Consider the following 22311-nt stretch of genomic DNA (forward strand, 5'->3'; position numbering starts at 1 on the left):
GTTATCCAGCCTTTATTAGAGTATAAACCTTTAGTTAGAACACCCCTAGGTATAGCTAGATAATAACTATATACATATACATACATACAACATCCCAGGTCCTGACCTGTTCAAAGGTCCCTAAGCTGGCACCTAGGCTAGCCTAGACTCTATACTCACCTAGTCCCTCTAAACTACTAAAGCGAGGGAATGTACGTTCTAAGTCTTCACAACTCAAGTCAGGTGGAACGTCATCAAAAGATAGAACATCATCTGCTACTCCTCTGCACGATCAGACTTTTCCACAGGACGTCTCTCTGGTACCTCATGAAGTATCCACAAAATAGGAATCTCGTACACAGGATTTAGGTTAAAGTGCGCATGCGAAGGGGTGCAGTCGTTGGCTGGTCTCACAGTATTTACATATAATCAGAGGACGATATTCACCCTAGACTCAGAAGACTATCTAGAGCAGAATCCTCTTCTTGCGAACGGTCATCAGCGAACTATAGTAAGGTACTCTTTACTTCCATCTGAAGGGGGAAGGGAGAGAGAAGGGGTAAGAACTGGGGAGTTCTTAGTAGGGTCAGGGTTATTATTTACGTTCATTAATTCTATGTCGTTTAGAAGACTATTAGCAGAATACAAGGAAGCAGTAATTAGAAAACACAGATAAGTAGAGAAGATAGAGAAAACATATAGCAGAACACAAACATAAGAACACAAGAAAATATCACAAGTGCAGAGAATGGAATACAAACAAGGAAAGCATACATTCATACCACAAACATAACAAAGGAAATGCGCAACCAAGTATGATGCATGTCTAGCTCTAGTGCAGGTAATGAGCTCATTTGTCGGTTTCTACCCGCTCCCGACGTAACCCAGCATTACTAGCCGGATATGGCTTTCCTGTTGGCTATACCCCTGTGTACAGGAAATAACCCCTCTGCCACCACAGGGTCCACTGCACGCAGGAAATAACACATCTGCCACTGCAGGGATGTACGCCGACACACCTTCTGTATACAGGAAATAACCCTTCTGCCAATACAGAAATGGAACAGGTGGTCACGGTACTTCTGTAGCAGGAAATAACCCCTATGCCTTACAGAAATAAAATATGGATCTGTACCATAGGAAAGCGTTCTCAGTGATCACACCATTATCTATCTGACTGCCTCACTGCAGCAGATGATCATACAAGTATATCTGGAGTTGCCTTAACGCAACAAATGAATAAACACATCTCTTGGGTTGCCTCAAGCAACAAATCATCACATAATCATTCTCATTATCACATTACTCTTTCCTCTTTGTCTTTTTACTTTGCTCTGATTACTCTTTTCTCTGTATCCCTTTATTCTGCTCTGGTTACTCTGTTCTCTGTGTTTTTTTACTCTGCTCTGATTTCTCTGTTTAACGTATGTATTTAAAGCTTATGTAAATTTCGGTATGAATAGTTAGTCTGTCCCGAGTATAGGTTCATTAAGTCTATACTGAAACAGTTTAACTTTTCATATAATACCTAACCCTATTCGCAACAAGAACTAACTATGTTGCCCTAATTCGTTCACTAGTCTCTGTCTGTTTCTCTGTTGTCAAAACTTTACAGACTTTTTCTTCGATTTTTATCTTTTCTTCAACTTTTTATCTTTTATTTATCTTTGCCTCACTAATATGTTTTTACCACTCCCTAAGTGTTTTATGAGGGTAATTATGAGATTCTGCGCTTAAAGTTGTCTTTCTAAAGCTTTTACAGAAAATTGCCTTTTTCGCATTATTTTATTATTTTTATTAAAATATTATTTTTAATTAAATATTATTATTTAATATTTTATTATTATTTATTATTTTATTAATATATTTTCGAAAATTAACTTTACTTTAACCTTTAACCTTTAAAATTCACTTTTTACCACCCGTAACTTTTAATATTTCTACTTTTACCACCCTAACTTCCAGAAATTACCATATAACCCCTTAAACACCAAAAATTTTACTTCCTTGCCCTTTTATGAATCAAAAAGGTGTTCTTCATTGTTCTTCACCACACTCAAAGTGTTCTTCATGTTCTTCATAAATTCTTCAGATTCTTTCTCTGTTTTTACCCGTTTTTCAGTCTTTTCAGCAACCGATTTTTACTATAATTCATAATAAATTAGTAGCCACTAAAACCCCATCTTTTCTACATGATTTCAACACAAATTGAACCTCAATTTAAGCTTAGGGTTTCGTTTTTCCAGCTGCCCAAGAACATGAACTTTAAAGCTTGAATTTCATCAAATTTCATCAAAATTTCACCAAATTTTCACCAAGAATCAATCATATATGCAACTAATTTTTAGCACAGCCAAATAATACAACATTCACACATCTCAAACACAAATAATCAAGATTAATTTCGTGGCACCCTACCTTGATTTGCTGCTCCAAATCCGGTTAAACTTTCAGGTGGTCCTGAAGCACTTTTTCCTCCTAAATCACATCAAGAACAACTTTAAATCCAAAAAATCTCAACTGACCAAATCTCACTCAGTATGTTAGGAAGAGATATCTCACCTTAGACTTGCTGGAAATTCACATTTCTTGGCCCTCAAGTCAAGTTAAGCATGATTCCTAAGGAAGAACATCAAGAAAACACATATTTTGCATGGTTTTCCTTGAAAACCGAATTGAAATGGGAGGGAGACAGCCATCTCACCTTATTTCCAGCCTTGATATGTTATATGGTTATGTAGAGGAAAAAGAGAGGATCATTTTGGTGAAATCGGAGTTTTGATTTGAGTTTTAGTTCAGAAGAAATCAAGCTTTGAAGATTAAGTGTTCATGAAAGTTTCTCTCTTTTCTCTCTTGTTATTTTCGGCAAAAATGATGAAATGAGACAGCCTTGGTGGTCTTGGGGGTGTAAGGGGAGTTTTGATTGGTTGGCTTGGAGGTGGATTAAAATAATATTAAAATATCTCTGGTGTACAACTACTAAAACTAGGTGTATCGGAATACTCTTAAAAACATCTCTAAAAATTATTTTCTGAGCTACTAGCATAAATGACACTAGTAACATATTTATTATGAGAATAGAACATGTATAATGATGCCTTAGCATTGCTAAAGTCATCAGAGAGTGCTGGTGCTAAGCTGCACTAGTAAACCGTAAACCCGGTTAAACTGATTTTTTGTTTTTAACTAAAACTGACCAGGTAACCTTATAATGTCATTCAAGTATTTTCTAATACTAATATAATGATAATATTATACTATTCTCTCTCTCCTCTCATGAATCGAGTCCGGTTCGTCAAACATAGACTATTTACGAAAATCAGAATCAAAACTGCCAACCGATACGGTTCAAAAACTAGGTTCTTCGCGATTGTATTATCGAGCTTGCCTCAAAGGAGTTTCTAACTTAAGGATGACATAATGATAATGAGGATTGAGATGCTTGATGATATAACAGAGGTGTTCCCTTTACTGATCTTCTGGAGAAACCCGTACTTTCAGAAAAGATCTCATGTACTCGAAAATCAGGGTTGTTACATCCTCCTTGAAGATCTTGTTGTCTTGAATCTCATTGCTTAGGCCTTCAAGTAGATTCTCAATCCTTGAGATTCTTTCATCAAATGATGACAGGTTAGGCTGAGTAGGGTTATTCTGGCCTTGATATGAATGTGGGGAGGTGTTGTTATGGGGGTGTTGATATGGTCTAGATGTGAAGTGTTAGGTGGCTGCATTGTTTGGATTTGGGCGTCTTTGATCAAGGCTTTGGTCTTGTTGATTTTCCCACCCAAATTTTGGGTGATTCCTCCATCCAGGGTTGTAGGTCTTGGAGTATGGATCATGATTTTTCCTAGGTGAATTCCCAATGTAGTTGGCTTGCTCCTGGCTACTCTCTGCTTCTTCATTCACTCCTTCTTGGGTTGTTGATGAAGTGGAGACTGCTGCTACTTGGTTCCTCTCCATCTTCTTGGTGAGGTTAGCCAGCTGCTAGGTAATGAGCTTGTTTTGGGCCAGCAGAGCATCTACATTATTTAGCTCCATTACTCCTCTTGTGTTCCCTCTTTCGGAAGCATAGAATTAGTCGTTCTCTGCTACTGTTTCAATGACGTCTATGGCTTCCTCAATAGTCTTCTTCTTGTTCAAAGATCCTCCGGATGAATGGTCTATGGCCTTCTTTTACTCATAAGAGAGCCCTTCATAGAAAATGTGCAGCAGCACCCATTCGTTGAACATATCCGGTGGGCACCTCCTTGTTAAGTCTTTAAGCCTCTCCCATGCTTCATATAAAGTCTCACCATCTTGTTGCCTGAAAGTTTGGACCTCAACTCTCAGCCTATGATTCGTTGAGGGGGTAAAATCTTGCTAAAATTTGTTCACCACGTCTTCCCAAGTTGTCAAGCTCTCCCTTGGGAAAGACTCCAGCCACTTAGCTGCCTTATCCCTGAGTGAGAATGGAAATAAGAGCAGTCTATAGGCATCAGGATGAACACTATTAGACTTCTCTGTGTCACATATTCTCAGGAAGGTGGTTAGATATTGATTGGGGTCCTCTTGGACACTCCCTCCGAACAAACAGTTGTTCTGAACAAGGGTGATGAGCTGTGGCTTCAGTTCAAAATTGTTGGCATGGATGGTTGGCTTTTGAATGCTACTTCCATAGTTCCCTGGGTTTGGATTGATATAAGAGCCTAAAACTCTTCTATCCTCCCCAGCATGATTTGCTCCACCTCTTCTGCCATGGTTGTGAGCCTCTTCTTCATGATGGTTTTCCATGTTTTCTTCCATGTTTGGTTCAAAGTATTCCTTAAAGTGTTCCTCCTCTTCTTCACCACCAACTACACATTTTTCTCTTGCCTCCCTCCTTAGTCTAAGGAAGGTTCTCTCAGGTTCAGAATCAAAGGAAGTTGAAGCCCCGCTTCTTCTCCCTGTCATACAACCAACAAGTACAAGCAAAGAGAATAGGTGCAGAAAGTATATCTGTCAGAATTACTGTTAGTGTGAGTGATGCAATATATCAAACAGTTAGTGGGTTAGTGCGATGAATGGTAAATAGCAAAGAAAAAGTAGGGGGAAGGGAAGAAATTAACTAAATAGGAAGTAAATAACTCAAACAGAAGTTTAAATTAAACAAAAATAAAATGATCAATCTAGTTATCATCCAATCTAATCATTGTTGATGCACAATCAATCCCCGGCAACGGCGCCATAAACTTGATGCACGGAAAACTTGTCTCATAACAAATTTCCTTCGGCAAGTGTACCGAATTTGTCGTCAAGTAAAAACTCACAATAGAGTGAGGTCGAATCCCACAAGGATTGATTGATCTAGCAACTTTAATTAGAGGAATGTTCTAGTTGAGTGAATCAGAAATTGAGTTGAGAGGTGCAGAAAATTAAATGGCGGAAAAGTAAATGGCAGAAAGTAAATTGCAGAATCTTAAATGGGAATGGGGGAATTGCTCATAAATGTAAATGACAAAAAATAAAGAGAATGGGTAAGATCAGAAATGGGGAGTTCATTGGGCTTAGGAGATGTTGCATTCTCCGGATCAATCTCATTTTCATCTCTTCCTCAATCAATGCACTCATTGATCTCCTTGGCAATCTTAAGTGATTGAATTACAATTTCTTGTAATTCAATCTCTCAAATCTTGATCAATAACCAATTCCTTGGTCAATTGCTCATGAGAAGAGATGAAGTATGGTCACTGATTATACCACATGCATTTCCCAAATCAAGTGTTGAGAGGATTATAGTCACATATTCATCCAAACCCAATTTGGTCCAGCATGAGAAACCATTTCTAGCTTGATCTCTTCATTCCTCTTTCAAGGTTCAGAAGAGATCCAAGTATGAATAGCTTCTTTTCCAAGATAACTATCCAATTGGATGAAGATCGAAAGCTTTCAAGTAAAATCAAGAGAAAAGATAGAAGAAGAATAATGAAAACTAATATTGATCCATCAAATTACAACAGAGCTCCCTAACCCAATGAAAGGGGTTTAGTTGTTTATAGCTCTGGAAAATGAAAACAAAGATGGAGAATACATCATAAAAACTAGAAGTGCAGAGAAAGTAAATACAGAGAGTAGTTCTATGCCAAAAGGCTCCCTATAATTTCCAACTCCCAAAATATTTCAAAGCTACTCCTATATATACTACTCTTCTGTTCTTCTAGTTGATTCTTCAAGTCTTGGGCCTTTGGATCTTGAGTTTGAAGTAGTTCTCTTCTTCATTGGGCTTAGCTTTTACTTGCAGAGAGAAAGTATGAAGTGGGCAGGGGCTTTGGCTCAGGAAGTTAGTGGTATTAACGTTCAGTGAAAATATGGGTTCGAGAACGTTAGTGACAATCACCTTTTTCACTAACGTTCCTCACCAAAGTTAAAAGCCACGTTAACCTCAACGTTAGTGGCACAAACGTTGCCACTAACGTTTCCACTATGTCCTTCGCACACGTTATTGGGACTCAACTTTCCCAATAACGTTGAGAAGCCTACCCCTTCCCTATGTTAGAGTCCATGTTAACTTAGTTAACGTGGCTCTTTTAACGTAGGCTTGCCATCCTTCGAGAACGTTAGTGACACTTACCATTGTCACTAACGTTCCAAATTGCCCTTATTTTCCACGTTAGAGTCCACGTTAACTCGGTTAACGTGGCTTCTAACGTGGCCTTGCTAGCCATCTCCAACGTTAGTGACAAAGTTGAGTGTCACTAACGTTGGCTCATCTTTCCCTTATCCACGTTAGCTTCCACGTTAACTAAGTTAACGTGGGAGTTAACGTGGCTCATGGTGGCATGTGTGGCTCCTTCCAACGTTAGTGACAATGTTGGGTGTCACTAACGTTGGCGATCACCTTCTTTCTTCACGTTAGCTTCCACGTTAACTAGGTTAACGTGGGAGTCAACGTGGCTCATTGGGGGCTTGTGTTCTTCCAACGTTAGTGACAATGTTGGGTGTCACTAACGTTGTCGACCACTTTGTTCCTTCACGTTAGCTTCCATGTTAACTAGGTTAACGTGGGAGTTAACGTGGCTTAATGTGCTTTGGCCAACGTTAGTGACAATGTTGAGTGTCACTAACGTTGGCTCCCCCTTTCTTCTTAACGTTAGAGGCCACGTTAACTAAGTTAACGTGGACTCTAACGTGGCCACTCATGATCTTGGTCCAACGTTAGTGATAATGTTAAGTGTCACTAACGTTGGCTCCATTTCTTTACTTCCACGTTAGAGTTCACGTTAACTTAGTTAACGTGACTCTTAACGTGGGCAATGATGGCTTTGAGAGCATTATTGGCAATCACTTTTCTCATTAACTTTGCAAGTTACTCCCATTCCACGTTAGTGTTAACGTTAGCATAACTAATGTAGCCACTAATGTGGTTCTTCTTTGCTTCCTTTGTCCTGAAATCAAGCAATAACGTGCATCAAAGTTCTAGTCCAAGTCATGGGAAATGCAACATCCAATTTTGTCCTTAAATTCATGCAAAATCCTCATGAAATTATGTAAAGTGCACAATGTATGCTTGAATCAAGATGTAAGTGAATATCTACCCAAAACTAGCTTATTTCCTAAGGAAATTCATGAAACTACCCTAAAAACAGTAAAGAAAAGGTTAGTGAAACTGACCAAAATGCCCTGGCATCATGTTCAGAGGGTTTTCCCACACTTGTATCTTGCTCCATGTGCATCTCTTCTACTTCTTCTTGGTGAACTGCAGCTACAGTGTCATCAATGATGTTGCACTGGAAGATAGAATGATCTTCTGGAGGGTGCTTCATAGCTTCATAAAATTTGAAGCTCACTGCTCTGCCATCTATCTCAAAAGAGTAAGTTCCTGAGAAGGCAATTAATTTGAACTTTGAAGTCTTTAGGAATGGCCTTCCATGCAGGATGGATGATGGTCTTCCTGAATCATTAGGGGACATCTCCAAAATATAGAAGTCAATAGGAAATGTGAGCCCCTTAATGCTCACCAGCACATCCTCAGCAATTCCAACCACTGTGATTATGCTTTTATCTGCCAAAACAAAACGAGCTGCCGACCTTTTTAAGGGAGGGAGCCTCAAAGCATCATATACAGACAATGGCATAATACTCACACACGCTCCTAAATCACACATGCAGTCAGAAAATATTACACCCCCAATGGTACATGTAACCATACATGGCCCTGGATCCCCACATTTTTCTGGTATGGTACCCATTAAAGCAGATATTGAACTACCTAAGGGAATGTTTTCTAAATCCTGTATTCTATCCTTATGCATGCATAAATCCTTTAGAAGCTTCGCATATTTAGGTACCTAGTTAATGGCACAAAAAAGTGGAATGGTTACCTCAACCTTTTTGAAGATCTCCACCATCTTTGGTTCGAGCTCCATCTGCTTTCTGGACTTCCTAGCAAGGTGTGGAAAGGGGATAGGGATGGCATCTCTTGTAACTTTAGCTTCTTTTGGTGCATTATTCTCTGGTTGAGCTGCTTCTTCTTCAACTATGTCTTGTACTTCATCCTCTTCTTCAGCATCTTCTACCTCAATAACATCTTCAACTTGAATGTTCTCCTTTAAGCTTGGCTCCTCATGACTCCTCTCTTACAGTGTGGTTCCGGACCTTAAAGTAATGGCATTGATGCCACCTTTGGGGTTGGGTAAAGGTTGAGAAGGAATTGCACTAGAGATTGAAGGTTGATTGTTAGAGGTAATTAGGAAACCCTAATTTGAGCTAATACAATTCATGGAAGATTGAATTGAATTCTGAATGTCTTAGTGTCCTTGCGTCACAGTACGAAGCATCTCATCATTAGAAGAAGAAGGGGGGTAAGTGATTTGAGGGGCCTGCTATTGGTTGTTCTGAGGCGCTTGGGACTGCCTTTGGTGAGGTGCTCTATAAGGCTGGTTTTGGTTCTGCTGTTGATAGGGAGGATGCTACTGATACCGGTTTTGCTGATTGTTATTATTATTCCACCCCTGATTTCCTTGGTTGTCTTTGCCTCCTCTGTTATAGTTGTCTCTCCATTCTTGGTTGGAGTTATCCCTCCACCCTTGGTTGGAGTTGTCTTGCGAACCTTGGTTATGGTTCCCACCTTAGTTATAATTGCCGCCTTGTTGATAGTATCCTTGATTCGGGTGGTCATAGAAGTTATGAGTGGCTGCCAAGGTGTTGTCTTCTTGTTGGAGCTGCGGACACTCATCAGTGTAATGAGTATAATCGGCACATATTCTGCATACTCTTTGAGGAACCAATTTTTGACTGTGTTGTGATGGGGGAGGCTGAGGTTGTTGTTGATTCAGCTGTAGCTGCTTCAGTATGTTGGTTATCTCTCTCAGAGTCTGAGTGAGAGCAGCAGTCTCACTGCTAGAGGAAACCTCCGCAATAGCCTTGGGATGGTTGTTCCGGTGCCTGATATTCTGGGTAGATTTAGCTAGATTGGTGATCAGTTGCCACGCTTCTGTTGCCGTCTTGTACTTTTCAGAGAGCCATTACTTGCAGCATCTAATGTAGTCTTATCCTGAGACTTCAAGCCTTGTGTGAAGTAGCTGATCAACACCTGATGAGCGGATAATTTATATGCTTTTTGACATTGTTTTTAGTATGTTTTTAGTAGGATCTAGTTACTTTTAGGGATGTTTTTAATAGATTTTATGTTAAATTAACATTTCTGGACTTTACTATGAGTTTGTGTGTTTTTCTGTGATTTCAGGTATTTTCTGGCTGAAATTGAGGGACTTGAGCAGAAATAAGATTCAGAGGTTGAAAAAGGACTGCTGATGCTGTTGGATTCTGACCTCCCTGCACTCAAAGTGGATTTTCTGGAGCTACAGAACTCGAAATGGTGCGCTTCCAATTGCGTTGGAAAGTACACATCCAGGGCTTTCTAGCAATATATAATAGTCCATACTTTGGCCAAGAATTGACGACGTAAACTGGCGTTCAACGCCAGCCTTCTGCCCAAATCTGGCGTCCAGCGCCAGAAAAGGATCCAAAACCAGAGTTGAACGCCCAAACTGGCACAGAAACTGGCGTTCAACTCCACAAATGGCCTCTGCACGTGCAACACTTAAGCTCAGCCCAAACACACACCAAGTGGGCCCCGGAAGTGGATTTATACATCAAATACTTACTCATGTAAACCCTAGTAGCTAGTTTATTATAAATAGGACCTCTTACTATTGTATTAGGCATCTTTGGACGCCTGGTTCTTAGATCAGAGGGGCTGGCCATCTCGGCCATGCCTGGACCTTCACTTATGTATTTTCAACGGTAGAGTTTCTACACTCCATAGATTAAGGTGTAGAGCTCTGCTGTTCCTCAAAGATTAATGCAAAGTACTACTGTTTTCTATTCAATTCTTCTTATTTCACTTCTAAGATATCCATTCGCACCCAAGAACGTGATGAAGGTGATGATTATGTGTGACGCTCATCATCCTTCTCCCTTATGAACGCGTGCCTGACAAACACTTCCGTTCTACATGAATTAAGCTAGAATGAGTATCTCTTAGATCTCCTAACCAGAATCTTCGTGGCGTAAGCTAGAATGATGGCGGCATTCAAGAGAATCCGGAAAGTCTAAACCTTGTCCGTGGTATTCCGAGTAGGATTCAATGATTGAATGACTGTGACGAGCTCCTAACTCGCGATTACAGGGCGTTAGTGACAGACGCAAAAGGATAGTAAATCCTATTCCAGCATGATCGAGAACCGACAGATGAATAGCCGTGCCGTGACAGGGTGCGTGAGCATATTATTCACTGAGAGGATAAGATGAAGCCATTGACAACGGTGATGCCTCCAGACGATTAGCCGTGCCGTGACAGGGCATTGGATCATTTTCCCGAGAGATGACCGAAAGTAGCCATTGACAGTGGTGATGTATCACATAAAGCCAGCCATGGAAAGGAGTAAGACTGATTGGATGAAGATAGCAAGAAAGCAGAGGTTCAGAGGAACGAAAAGCATCTCCATTCGCTTATCTGAAATCCCTGCCAATGAATCTACATAAGTATCTCTATCCCTTTTATTGTTTATTTTAATCTAATAAAATATCATGTTTAAATCCGCCTGACTGAGATTTGCAAGGTGACCATAGCTTGCTTCAAGCCAACAATCTCTGTGGGATCGACCCTTATTCACGTAAGGTTTATTACTTGGACGACCCAGTACACTTGCTGGTTAGTTGAACGGAGTTGTGTCCACACATAGTAAAGAGCCATAATAATGATTCCATACAATAACAAAGAGTACTACATTAATGTGATCACAATTTCGTCCACCAAGTTTTTGGCGCCGTTGCCGGGGATTGTTTGAGTTTGGACAACTGACGGCTCATCTTGTTGCTCAGATTAGGTAATTTTCTTTTTATTTTATTTTCTTTTCAAAAATTTTTCGAAAATATTTCTAAAATTTTCTGATCTGTTTTCGAAAAAAAAAAATTTAAAAATATTTTCAAAAATAAATTATTCTATGGCTTCAAAATTTTAAGAATGAATTCTAGTGTTTCATGAAATATGTTGAATCATATCTGGCTGTAAAGCCATACCCAAACTACTTTGGGATTGGTATTCAACTAATCACTCCAGCCCATGTAATTATATGTTGCAGCCTGGCTGGCTGTAAAGCCATGTCTAATTCTTTTGGATAGAGCATGTTAGGCTTGTCATGTCTGAATTATACTCATATTTTGATTAAAGCTTGGCTGGCTATTAAGCCATGCCTGACCCTTTGATTGGAGCTTTAAGACTAACATGGCAAGATTCCTGGAATTCATATTAATAATTTTGGAACCCTTATTTTCTTTTTCAAAAGAATTTTTCGAAAAATATAAAATAAAAATCCAAAAAAATTAGAAAATCAAAAAAATCAAAAATATTTTGTGTTTCTTGTTTGAGTCTTGAGTCATATCATAAGTTTGGTGTCATTTGCATATACATCTTGCAAATCTTTCGAAAATTTCATGCATTCATGGTGTTCTTCATGATCTTCAAGTTGTTCTTGGTAAGTCTTCTTGTTTGATCTTGATGATTTGTTTGTTTTGTGTTGTATAGTGTTTTTCATATGCATTCTTGAATTCTTAGTGTCTAAGCATTAAAGAATTCTAAGTTTGGTGTCTTGCATGTTTTCCTTGCATTAAAGATTTTTCAAAAATGTGTTCTTGATGTTCATCATGATCTTCAAAGTGTTCTTGGTGTTCATCTTGACATTCATAGCATTCTTGCATGCATCACATGTTTTGATCTAAAAATTTCATGCATTGCATAATTTTCATGTTTTTCTCTTGCATCATAAAAATTCAAAAATAAAAAAAATAATATATTTCCCTTTTTCTCTCATCAAATTCGAAAATTTGAGTTGACTTTTTCAAAAATTTTTTAAAATCAAGTTGTTGCAAATGAGTCAAATCAAATTTTCAATTTGAAAATCTTATCTTTTTCAAAATCTTTTTCAAAAATCAAATCTTTTTCAAAATTCTTAGTTATTTTCGAAAATTCCAAAAATATTTTTCAAAAATCTTTTTCTCATTTTAAATCATAATTTTCGAAAATAACTTAAACAATTAATGTTTTGATTCAAAAATTTGAAGTTTGTTACTTGCTTGTCAAGAAAGATTCAAACTTTAAGTTCTAGAATCATATCTTGTGATTTCTTATGAATCAAGTCATTAATTGTGATTTTAAAAATCAAATCTTTTTCAAAACTAATTTCAATCATATCTTTTCAAAAAGATCTTCTTATCTTATCTTTTTCAAAAATATCTTTTCAAAATATCTTTCCTAACCTCCTAACTACTTATCTTTTCAAAATTTGTTTCAACTAACTAACTAACTTTTTGTTTGTTTCTTAACTTTTTCAAAACCACCTAACTAACTCTCTCTCTCTCTACTTTTTCAAAAATTTCTTTTTAATTAACTAATTATTTTTATTTTTTATTTTTGAATTAAAAAATTTTCGAAAAATACTAACTAATTTTCAAAAACCAATTTTCAAAAATCACTAACTCCTTTTCAAAATAATTTTCGAAAATTATTCTTCCCCCATCTCATTCTATTTATTCATTCATGTCCTAACATCTCATCTCACATTCCAATCCTCACAGTTGTGTTTCTTCCTTTACATCACATCCTTTATCTCCCCCTCTTCTTCTACTTACAAAGGGATCCCTATACTGTGGTATAAAGGATCTCTATTATTATTATCATTTTTCTGGCCATTCTTCCTTGTCATATGAGCAGGAGCAAGGATAAGAACATTCTTGTGGAAGCAGATCCAGAACCTGAAAGAACTCTGAAGAGAAAATTAAGAGAAGCTAAAATACAACAATCCAGAGATAACCTTTCAGAAATTTTAGAACAGGCAGAGGAGATGGCAGCCGAAAATAATAATAATGCAAGGAGGATGCTTGGTGACTTTACTGCACCTAATTCCAATTTACATGGAAGAAGCATCTCCATTCCTGCCATTGGAGCAAACAACTTTGAGCTGAAACCTCAATTAGTTTCTCTGATGCAGCAGAACTGCAAGTTTCATGGACTTCCATCTGAAGATCCTTTTCAGTTCTTGACTGAATTCTTGCAGATATGTGATACTGTTAAGACTAATGGAATAGATCCTGAAGTCTACAGGCTCATGCTTTTCCCTTTTGCTGTAAGAGACAGAGCTAGATTATGGTTGGATTCTCAACCTAAAGACAGCCTGAACTCTTGGGATAAGCTGGTCACGGCTTTCTTAGCCAAGTACTTTCCTCCTCAAAAGCTGAGCAAGCTTAGAGCTGATGTTCAAACCTTCAGACAGAAAGAAGGTGAATCCCTCTATGAAGCTTGGGAAAGATACAAACAGTTGACCAAAAAGTGTCCTTCTGACATGCTTTCAGAATGGACCATCCTGGATATATTCTATGATGGTTTATCTGAGCTATCAAAGATGTCACTGGACACTTCTGCAGGTGGATCCATTCACCTAAAGAAAACGCCTGCAGAAGCTCAAGAACTCATTGACATGGTTGCTAATAACCAGTTCATGTACATTTCTGAAAGGAATCCTGTGAGTAATGGGACGCCTATGAAGAAGGGAGTTCTTGAAGTTGATACTCTGAATGCCATATTGGCTCAGAACAAAATATTGACTCAGCAAGTCAATATGATTTCTCAGAGTCTGCATGGAATGCAAGCTGCATCCAACAGTACTCAAGAGGCATCTTCTGAAGAAGAAGCCTATGATCCTGAGAACCCTGCAATAGCAGAGGTTAATTACTTAGGTGAACCTTATGGAAACACCTATAACTCAACATGGAGAAATCATCCAAATTTCTCATGGAAGGATCAAAAGCCTCAACAAGGCTTTAATAATGGTGGAAGAAACAGGTTTAGCAATAGCAAGCCTTTTCCATCATCAACTCAGCAACAGACAGAGAACTCTGAACAAAATGCTTCTAATTTAGCAAATCTAGTCTCTGATCTATCTAAGGCCACTGTAAGTTTCATGAATGAAACAAGGTCTTCCATTAGAAATCTGGAAGCACAAGTGGGCCAGCTGAGTAAAAGGATCACTGAAATCCCTCCTAGTACTCTCCCAAGCAATACAGAAGAGAACCCAAAAGGAGAGTGCAAGGCCATTGACATAAGCGCCATGGCCGAACCTGTGAGGAGAGGAGAGGACGTGAATCCCAAGGAGGAAGACCCCCTGGGACGTCCAGTGGTCAATAAGGAGCTTCCCTCTGAGGAACCAAAGGACTCTGAGGCTCATCTAGAGACCATAGAGATTCCATTGAACCTCCTTATGCCCTTCATGAGCTCTGATGAGTATTCCTCTTCTGAAGAGAATGAGGATGTCACTGAAGAGCAAACTACCAAGTTTCTTGGTGCAATCATGAAGCTGAATGCCAAATTGTTTGGCATTGATGCTTGGGAAGTTGAACCTCCCTTGTTCATCAATGAACTAAGTGATCTGGATCAACTGACATTGCCTCAGAAGAGACAGGATCCTGGAAAGTTCATAATACCCTGTACCATAGGCACCATGATCTTTAAGGCTCTGTGTGACCTTGGTTCAGGAATAAACCTCATGCCCCTCTCTGTAATAGAGAAACTGGGAATCTATGGGGTGCAAGCTGCTAAAATCTCACTAGAGATGGCAGACAGCTCAAGAAGACAGGCTTATGGGCACGTAGAAGATGTATTGGTAAAAGTTGAGGGCCTTTACATCCCTGCTGATTTCATAGTCCTGGATACTGGAAAGGAAGAGGATGAATCCATCATCCTAGGAAGACCTTTCCTGGCCACAGTAAGAGCTGTGATTGATGTTGACAGAGGTGAAATAGTCCTTCAATGGAATGAGAACTCCCTTGTATTCAAAACTCAAGGATCTCCCTCTGCAACCATGGAGAGGAAGCAGAAAAAGCTTCTCTCAAAGCAGAGTCAACCCAAGCCCCCACAGTCAAACTCTAAGTTTGGTGTTGGGAGGCCACAACCAAACTCTAAGTTTGGTGTTGAACTCCCATATCCAAACTCTAAGTTTGGTGTTGGAGAGTCTCAACAAAGCTCTGCACATCTGTGAGGCTCCATGAGAGCCCACTGTCAAGCTATTGACATTAAAGAAGCGCTTGTTGGGAGGCAACCCAATGTTTATCTAACTTTTATTTTCATTGTTTTTCATGTTTTCTTAGGTTCATGATCATGTGGAGTCACAAAATAAATAGAAAAAAATTGAAAACGAAATCAAAAATAGCAGAAGAAAAATCACACCCTGGAGGAGCATCTGTCTGGCGTTCAAACGCCAGAACAGAGCATAGTTCTGGCGCTGAACGCCCAGAATGGGAGCATCCTGGCGCTGAACGCCCAGAACAAGCATGGTTCTGGCGTTCAACGCCAGAAATGGCAGCAAAGGGGCGTTGAACGCCCAGAATGGGCACCAACCTGGCGCTGAACACCCAGAGTTGTGTGCAAGGGCATTTTGCATGCCTAAATTGGTGCAGGGATGTAAATGCCTTGACACCTCAGGATCTGTGGACCCCACAGGATCCCCACCTACCTTCACTCACTCTCTTCTCTCTTCTCAATCATCCTCTATTCCCAATAAACACTCATCCCTTCTGTTATCCATTTACCACTCACATCCATACACCCACTACCTTCAAAATTCAACATCTCTCTCCCACCCAATCCGACCCATATGGCCGAATACACACTCCCATCCATCTCCTCCATATCTTCTTCAGTCTTTCTTCCTTTGCTCGAGGGCGAGCAACATTCTAAGTTTGGTGTGGTAAAAGCATAGCTTTTTTGTTTTTTCCATAACCATTGATGGCACCTAAGGCCAGAGAAACCTCTAGAAAGAGGAAAGGGAAGACAAAAGCTTCCATCAAGGGTCTATAGCTCAGTGGTAGAACATTTGACTGCAAATCAAGAGATCCCTGAGATACCTCAGGGGATACATTTTCTTCCACACAATTATTGGAAGCAACTAAGGGTGGAACATCAAGAGCACTCCATCATCCTTCATGAAATCAAAGAAGATCTAAAAGCAATGAAGGAGGAGCAGCAAAGACAAGGAAGAGACATAAAAGAGCTCAAGGACATCACTAAGGTGGACTCATTCCTTGTTCTTACTTTCTCTGTTTTCCATTTTCTATGTTATGTGCTTATCTATGTTTGTGTCTTAATTACATGATCATTAATAGTTAGTAACTTTGTCTTAAAGATATGAATGTCCTATGAATCCATCACCTCTCTTAAATGAAAAATGTTTTAATTCAAAAGAACAAGAAGTACATGAGTTTCGAATTTATCTTTGAACTTAGTTTAATTATATTGATGTGGTGACAATACTTCTTGTTTTCTGAATGTATGCTTGAACAGTGCATATGTCTTTTAAAGTTGTTGTTTAAGAATGTTAAATATGTTGGCTCTTGAAAGAATGATGACTAGGAGACATGTTATTTGATAATCTGAAAAATCATAAAAATGATTCTTGATGCAAGAAAAAGCAGCAAAGAACAAAGCTTGCAGAAAAAAAATATAGAAAAAAATTAGGCGAAAAAAAAAAATAGAAAGAAAAAGAAAAAGCAAGCAGAAAAAGCCAAAGCTCTTAAAACCAAGAGGCAATAGCAAAAAGCCAATAACCCTTAAAACCAAAAGGCAAGGGAAATAAAAAGGATCCCAAGGCTTTGAGCATCAGTGGATAGGAGGGCCTAAAGGAATAAAATCCTGGTCTAAGCGGCTAAACCAAGCTGTCCCTAACCATGTGCTTGTGGCGTGTAGGTGTCAAGTGAAAACTTGAGACTGAGCGGTTAAAGTCAAGGTCCAAAGCAAAAAAAGAGTGTGCTTAAGAACCCTGGACACCTCTAATTGGGGACTTTAGCAAAGCTGAGTCACAATCTGAAAAGGTTCACCCAATTATGTGTCTGTGGCATTTATGTATCCGGTGGTAATACTGGAAAACAAAGTGCTTAGGGCCACGGCCAAGACTCATAAAATAGCTGTGTTCAAGAATCATCATACTGAACTAGGAGAATCAATAACACTATCTGAACTCTGAGTTCCTATAGATGCCAATCATTCTGAACCTCAATGGATAAAGTGAGATGCCAAAACTATTCAAGAGGCAAAAGGCTATAAGTCCCGCTCATATGATTGAAGCTCTGTTTCATTGATAGTTTGGAATTTACAGTATATTCTATTCTTTTTATCCTATTTTTATTTTCAGTTGCTTGGGGACAAGCAACAATTTAAGTTTGGTGTTGTGATGAGCGGATAATTTATACGCTTTTTGACATTGTTTTTAGTAGGATCTAGTTACTTTTAGGGATGTTTTTAATAGATTTTATGTTAAATTCACATTTCTGGACTTTACTATGAGTTTGTGTGTTTTTCTGTGATTTCAGGTATTTTCTGGCTGAAATTGAGGGACTTGAGCAGAAATCAGATTCAGAGGTTGAAAAAGGACTGCTGATGCTGTTGGATTCTGACCTCCCTGCACTCAAAGTGGATTTTCTGGAGCTACAGAACTCGAAATGGCACGCTTCCAATTGCTTTGGAAAGTAGACATCCAGGGCTTTCCAGAAATATATAATAGTCCATACTTTGGCCAAGAATTGACGATGTAAACTGGCGTTCAACGCCAGCCTTCTGCCCAAATCTGGCGTCTAGCGCCAGAAAAGGATCCAAAACCAGAGTTGAACGCCCAAACTGGCACAGAAACTGGCGTTCAACTCCACAAATGGCCTCTGCACGTGCAACACTTAAGCTCAGCCCAAACACACACCAAGTGGGCCCCGGAAGTGGATTTATACATCAAATACTTACTCATGTAAACCCTAGTAGTTAGTTTATTATAAATAGGACCTCTTACTATTGTATTAGGCATCTTTGGACGCCTGGTTCTTAGATCAGAGGGGCTGGCCATCTCGGCCATGCCTGGACCTTCACTTATGTATTTTCAACGGTAGAGTTTCTACACTCCATAGATTAAGGTGTAGAGCTCTGCTGTTCCTCAAAGATTAATGCAAAGTACTACTGTTTTCTATTCAATTCTTCTTATTTCGCTTCTAAGATATCCATTCGCACCCAAGAACGTGATGAAGGTGATGATTATGTGTGACGCTCATCATCCTTCTCCCTTATGAACGCGTGCCTGACAAACACTTCCGTTCTACATGAATTAAGCTAGAATGAGTATCTCTTAGATCTCCTAACCAGAATCTTCGTGGCGTAAGCTAGAATGATGGCGGCATTCAAGAGAATCCGGAAAGTCTAAACCTTGTCCGTGGTATTCTGAGTAGGATTCAATGATTGAATGACTGTGACGAGCTCCTAACTCGCGATTGCAGGGCGTTAGTGACAGACGCAAAAGGATAGTAAATCCTGTTCCAGCATGATCGAGAACCGACAGATGAATAGCCGTGCCGTGACAGGGTGCGTGAGCATATTATTCACTGAGAGGATAAGATGAAGCCATTGACAACGGTGATGCCTCCAGACGATTAGTCGTGCCGTGACAGGGCATTGGATCATTTTCCCGAGAGATGACCGAAAGTAGCCATTGACAGTGGTGATGTATCACATAAAGCCAGCCATGGAAAGGAGTAAGACTGATTGGATGAAGATAGCAAGAAAGCAGAGGTTCAGAGGAACAAAAAGCATCTCCATTCGCTTATCTGAAATCCCTGCCAATGAATCTACATAAGTATCTCTATCCCTTTTATTGTTTATTTTAATCTAATAAAATATCATGTTTAAATCCGCCTGACTGAGATTTGCAAGGTGACCATAGCTTGCTTCAAGCCAACAATCTCTGTGGGATCGACCCTTACTCACGTAAGGTTTATTACTTGGACGACCCAGTACACTTGCTGGTTAGTTGAACGGAGTTGTGTCCACACATAGTAAAGAGCCATAATAATGATTCCATACAATAACAAAGAGTACTACATTAATGTGATCACAATTTCGTCCACCAACACCATTTGGTCAATCTTGTGGTGGGGGCACGAGTCTAGGAGATTCCTAAAGCGTTCCCAATATTCGTAAAGGGTCTCTGACTCGCCTTGGATAATGCAGGAAATCTCCATCCTCAGTCTATCAGTAACTTCAGATGGAAAGTATTTTTCCAGGAACTCCCTTCTGAGCAGATCCCAGTTGCTAACGACTGCTTCAGGTTGAGTGTAGAACCACTCCCTTGCCTTTTCCTCAAGAGAAAACGGGAAGGCAGATAGCAAAATAGTAGTCTCATCTACACCATGACGCCTAGCAGTTGAGCAGGCTGTCTGAAAGTCTCTAAGGTGCTTGATAGGCTCCTGAGCAAGTAAGCCATGAAACTTAGGTATTAGGTTAATTAGCGCAGTCTTCAGTTCAAATTCTGCAGCCAGATTTGGGTGACGCGCTAGATACGATTGCAGTGTAAAGTCTGGAGCTCCCTCTTCCTGGAGAGTAATCCTTCTGGGCTCCGCCATATTACCTGCACGTAAATCAACAGTATCAATAGAAGAGGAGCTTGTTTCTTCCTCAGATGGCGCTTCAGATTCGCCCTCAGATAAGACTGGTGAATTGGTAAGAACCACTTTACCACCGTCAGAGGCTAACCTACGTCGAGCTCGCCTAATACGTGAAATAGTTCTTTCAATTTCAGGATCAAACGTGGCTAATCTCGGGTCAGGCAGTGAACGCGTCATTCAATGAAAGAAACATACATCTCATGGTAATAAATAAAATAAAATATGCAAAAATAAAAAATATGTACACCAACTAATAATTTACCACACAATTGTAACTCCCCGGCAACGGCGCCAAAAATTGATGCGGGCAGAAATTAGCCGATTAAGAAATTAATATAGAATTAACGTTGCGAGTAAAGTTCCTAATCGACGAACATCTGCTTATCAATTTAGAAGGGTTGTCACAAATTTAGAATAAAAATACTGGGAGTAGAAATCCTAGGTCACCTCCCAACGAGTTGACAAAAGTGTGCTATTTTATTAATCAGGAGTTTTCCGAGAAATTTTAAGAGTTAGAGAACAGGAAAATAAATGATTTTAAATTAAAGCAATGTAAATTAAAAGAGATTTATGTATTCAGAATAAAAAGCCTTGACCGGGGGAATGATTAATTGGAAGTTCTATCCTTGTTATATTTTTCCAAGTGTAGTGATGACAAGTCATCTTATGCTAGTTTTACAAGCATTTCTCATTAGTTTCATTAGGTTTTATGCACTTTCTTGCACAATAAGTAAGTAATTGGAGTGGATTTTCATGATTATGTTATATCAATCAAACATAATTTATTTTACACAAAATCATAAGATTTATGACAGAATTAAATTGATTTTATAAATGATGCAAAGATCTTGTGATTTTGGTGAGATTTTGATTGGTTGTTTGGTTGCTTGTAGGTGAAGAAATGAGGAAGAAAGAGAAGAGCCAAGAAAGCGTTGTAATAGTGAACATAGCATTCACTCTTTTACCTTTCTCGTGGATCTTGGCTTGGAAGCAAGGATTGTTAGCCAACCCAAAGGCTAGCATTCAAAAGAGTGAATGCCAAGTTCACTTTAGTGAATATTTTCGCGACCTTTAAACCAAGGGGAGCTGGGCTCAAAGAAAAACAAGGGGTAGCGTTCAAAGAAGTGAATGCCACGTTCACTATCTCGACCTTTTTCATGGTTTGCTAGCAAATGAAGCAAGGCACAACATCAAAGCAACAAGGGAAGTGCTCAAAAGTCCTAACGTAGCGTTCACTTTTGTGAACTTCCTCGTGACTTTTGGCCAAGGAAGCATGCACACCAAAGAGCTAGGCAAGGAAAGGCACGCACCAAGAAGGCAGGGTTTGGAAAGGTGAACGTAACGTTCACTAGAGTTAACATTTTCGAAGAAGAGAGCTAAGGAAACCAAGCAACCATGAAGGAGCCACGCTCAAAGAGTGAACGTAGCGTTCAAAGAGTGAACGCTAGGCAAGAAGGCTTGGCACGAGGAAGGCACGCAATGCTAAGTGAACGTAGCGTTCACAAAACCCAACGGAGCGCTCCACTGGAGCACACCCCTGATCTATTTTCAATCAAGTGCCATCCGGATCCATTGTTTCTTTAAAGCCAAAAGCCCATTCCAAATGCTTCGTAACTAAAATAGAAAGTGTATAAATAGGAGTAGATTTGATTTGAGAAGGACGCTTTTTTTGGCACATTTTTTGTTTTCACTTTTAATTTTCATTTTGAATTTGGAGAATTAGGATTAGATCTAGTTTGCTTTCTGTTTTCATTTTCTTTCTTCTGCAACTTCTACTTTCTGTTTTGGGGTTTTTGAATTGAAATTGAAGAACTCTATTGAATTTCTTTATCTGAGAATCATCTTTGCTTTTCTTTTATTTAGTTATGAGAATTGGAGAATTGGATATGAATTTCCTTGGTTGATTTCATTTTTTTCTTCTTCTGCAATTTCTTTTCTGTTTGGTCAAGGGAGTAATTGAGATCTAGATCTGCTTTTTAATCTCATTGCTCTTCTTCGATCTTAATTTTTCTTTTAGAATTTTACACTTGAGCTAAGTTTTCTTACTGTTTATTTCTTCAAGCACTTTTCCATTTCTGTTTCGCTACTGAACTGAATCTCTTCATCTTATAGCTCTCTGATTTACTTTAGCTTGCATTTTCTAGTTAAATTCTGAATCCCAGTACCCAAATCCTTTAGTTATTTAAGCAATTTACATTTCTCAGCAATTTAGATTCAACAATTTACATTTCTTGCAATTTAAGTTTCTGCAATTTACTTTTCTCGCAATTTAAGTTTCAGCTCTTTTACTTTCTTACACTTTAAGTTTCTGCAATTTACTTTTCCTGCACTTTAAAATTCAGCTAGTTT

The 22311-nt window shown here is 39.0% G+C and overlaps 1 non-coding gene and 1 pseudogene across 1 annotated transcript; one reads left to right on the forward strand and one right to left on the reverse strand.

The window, feature by feature from the left end:
- The first annotated feature begins 4209 nt into the window (after positions 1 to 4209).
- LOC112724159 (small nucleolar RNA R71) lies at positions 4210 to 4311 on the forward strand (annotated as a pseudogene).
- Positions 4312 to 13733: 9422 nt separating this feature from the next.
- Positions 13734 to 13841, reverse strand: LOC112724552 (small nucleolar RNA R71). The gene has a single exon (XR_003163709.1). It is a non-coding gene; the product is annotated as a small nucleolar RNA R71 (small nucleolar RNA).
- Positions 13842 to 22311: the final 8470 nt, after the last annotated feature.

This window comes from Arachis hypogaea, chromosome 11 (genome assembly GCF_003086295.3).
Source record: "Arachis hypogaea cultivar Tifrunner chromosome 11, arahy.Tifrunner.gnm2.J5K5, whole genome shotgun sequence".
Taxonomy (NCBI): domain Eukaryota; kingdom Viridiplantae; phylum Streptophyta; class Magnoliopsida; order Fabales; family Fabaceae; genus Arachis; species Arachis hypogaea.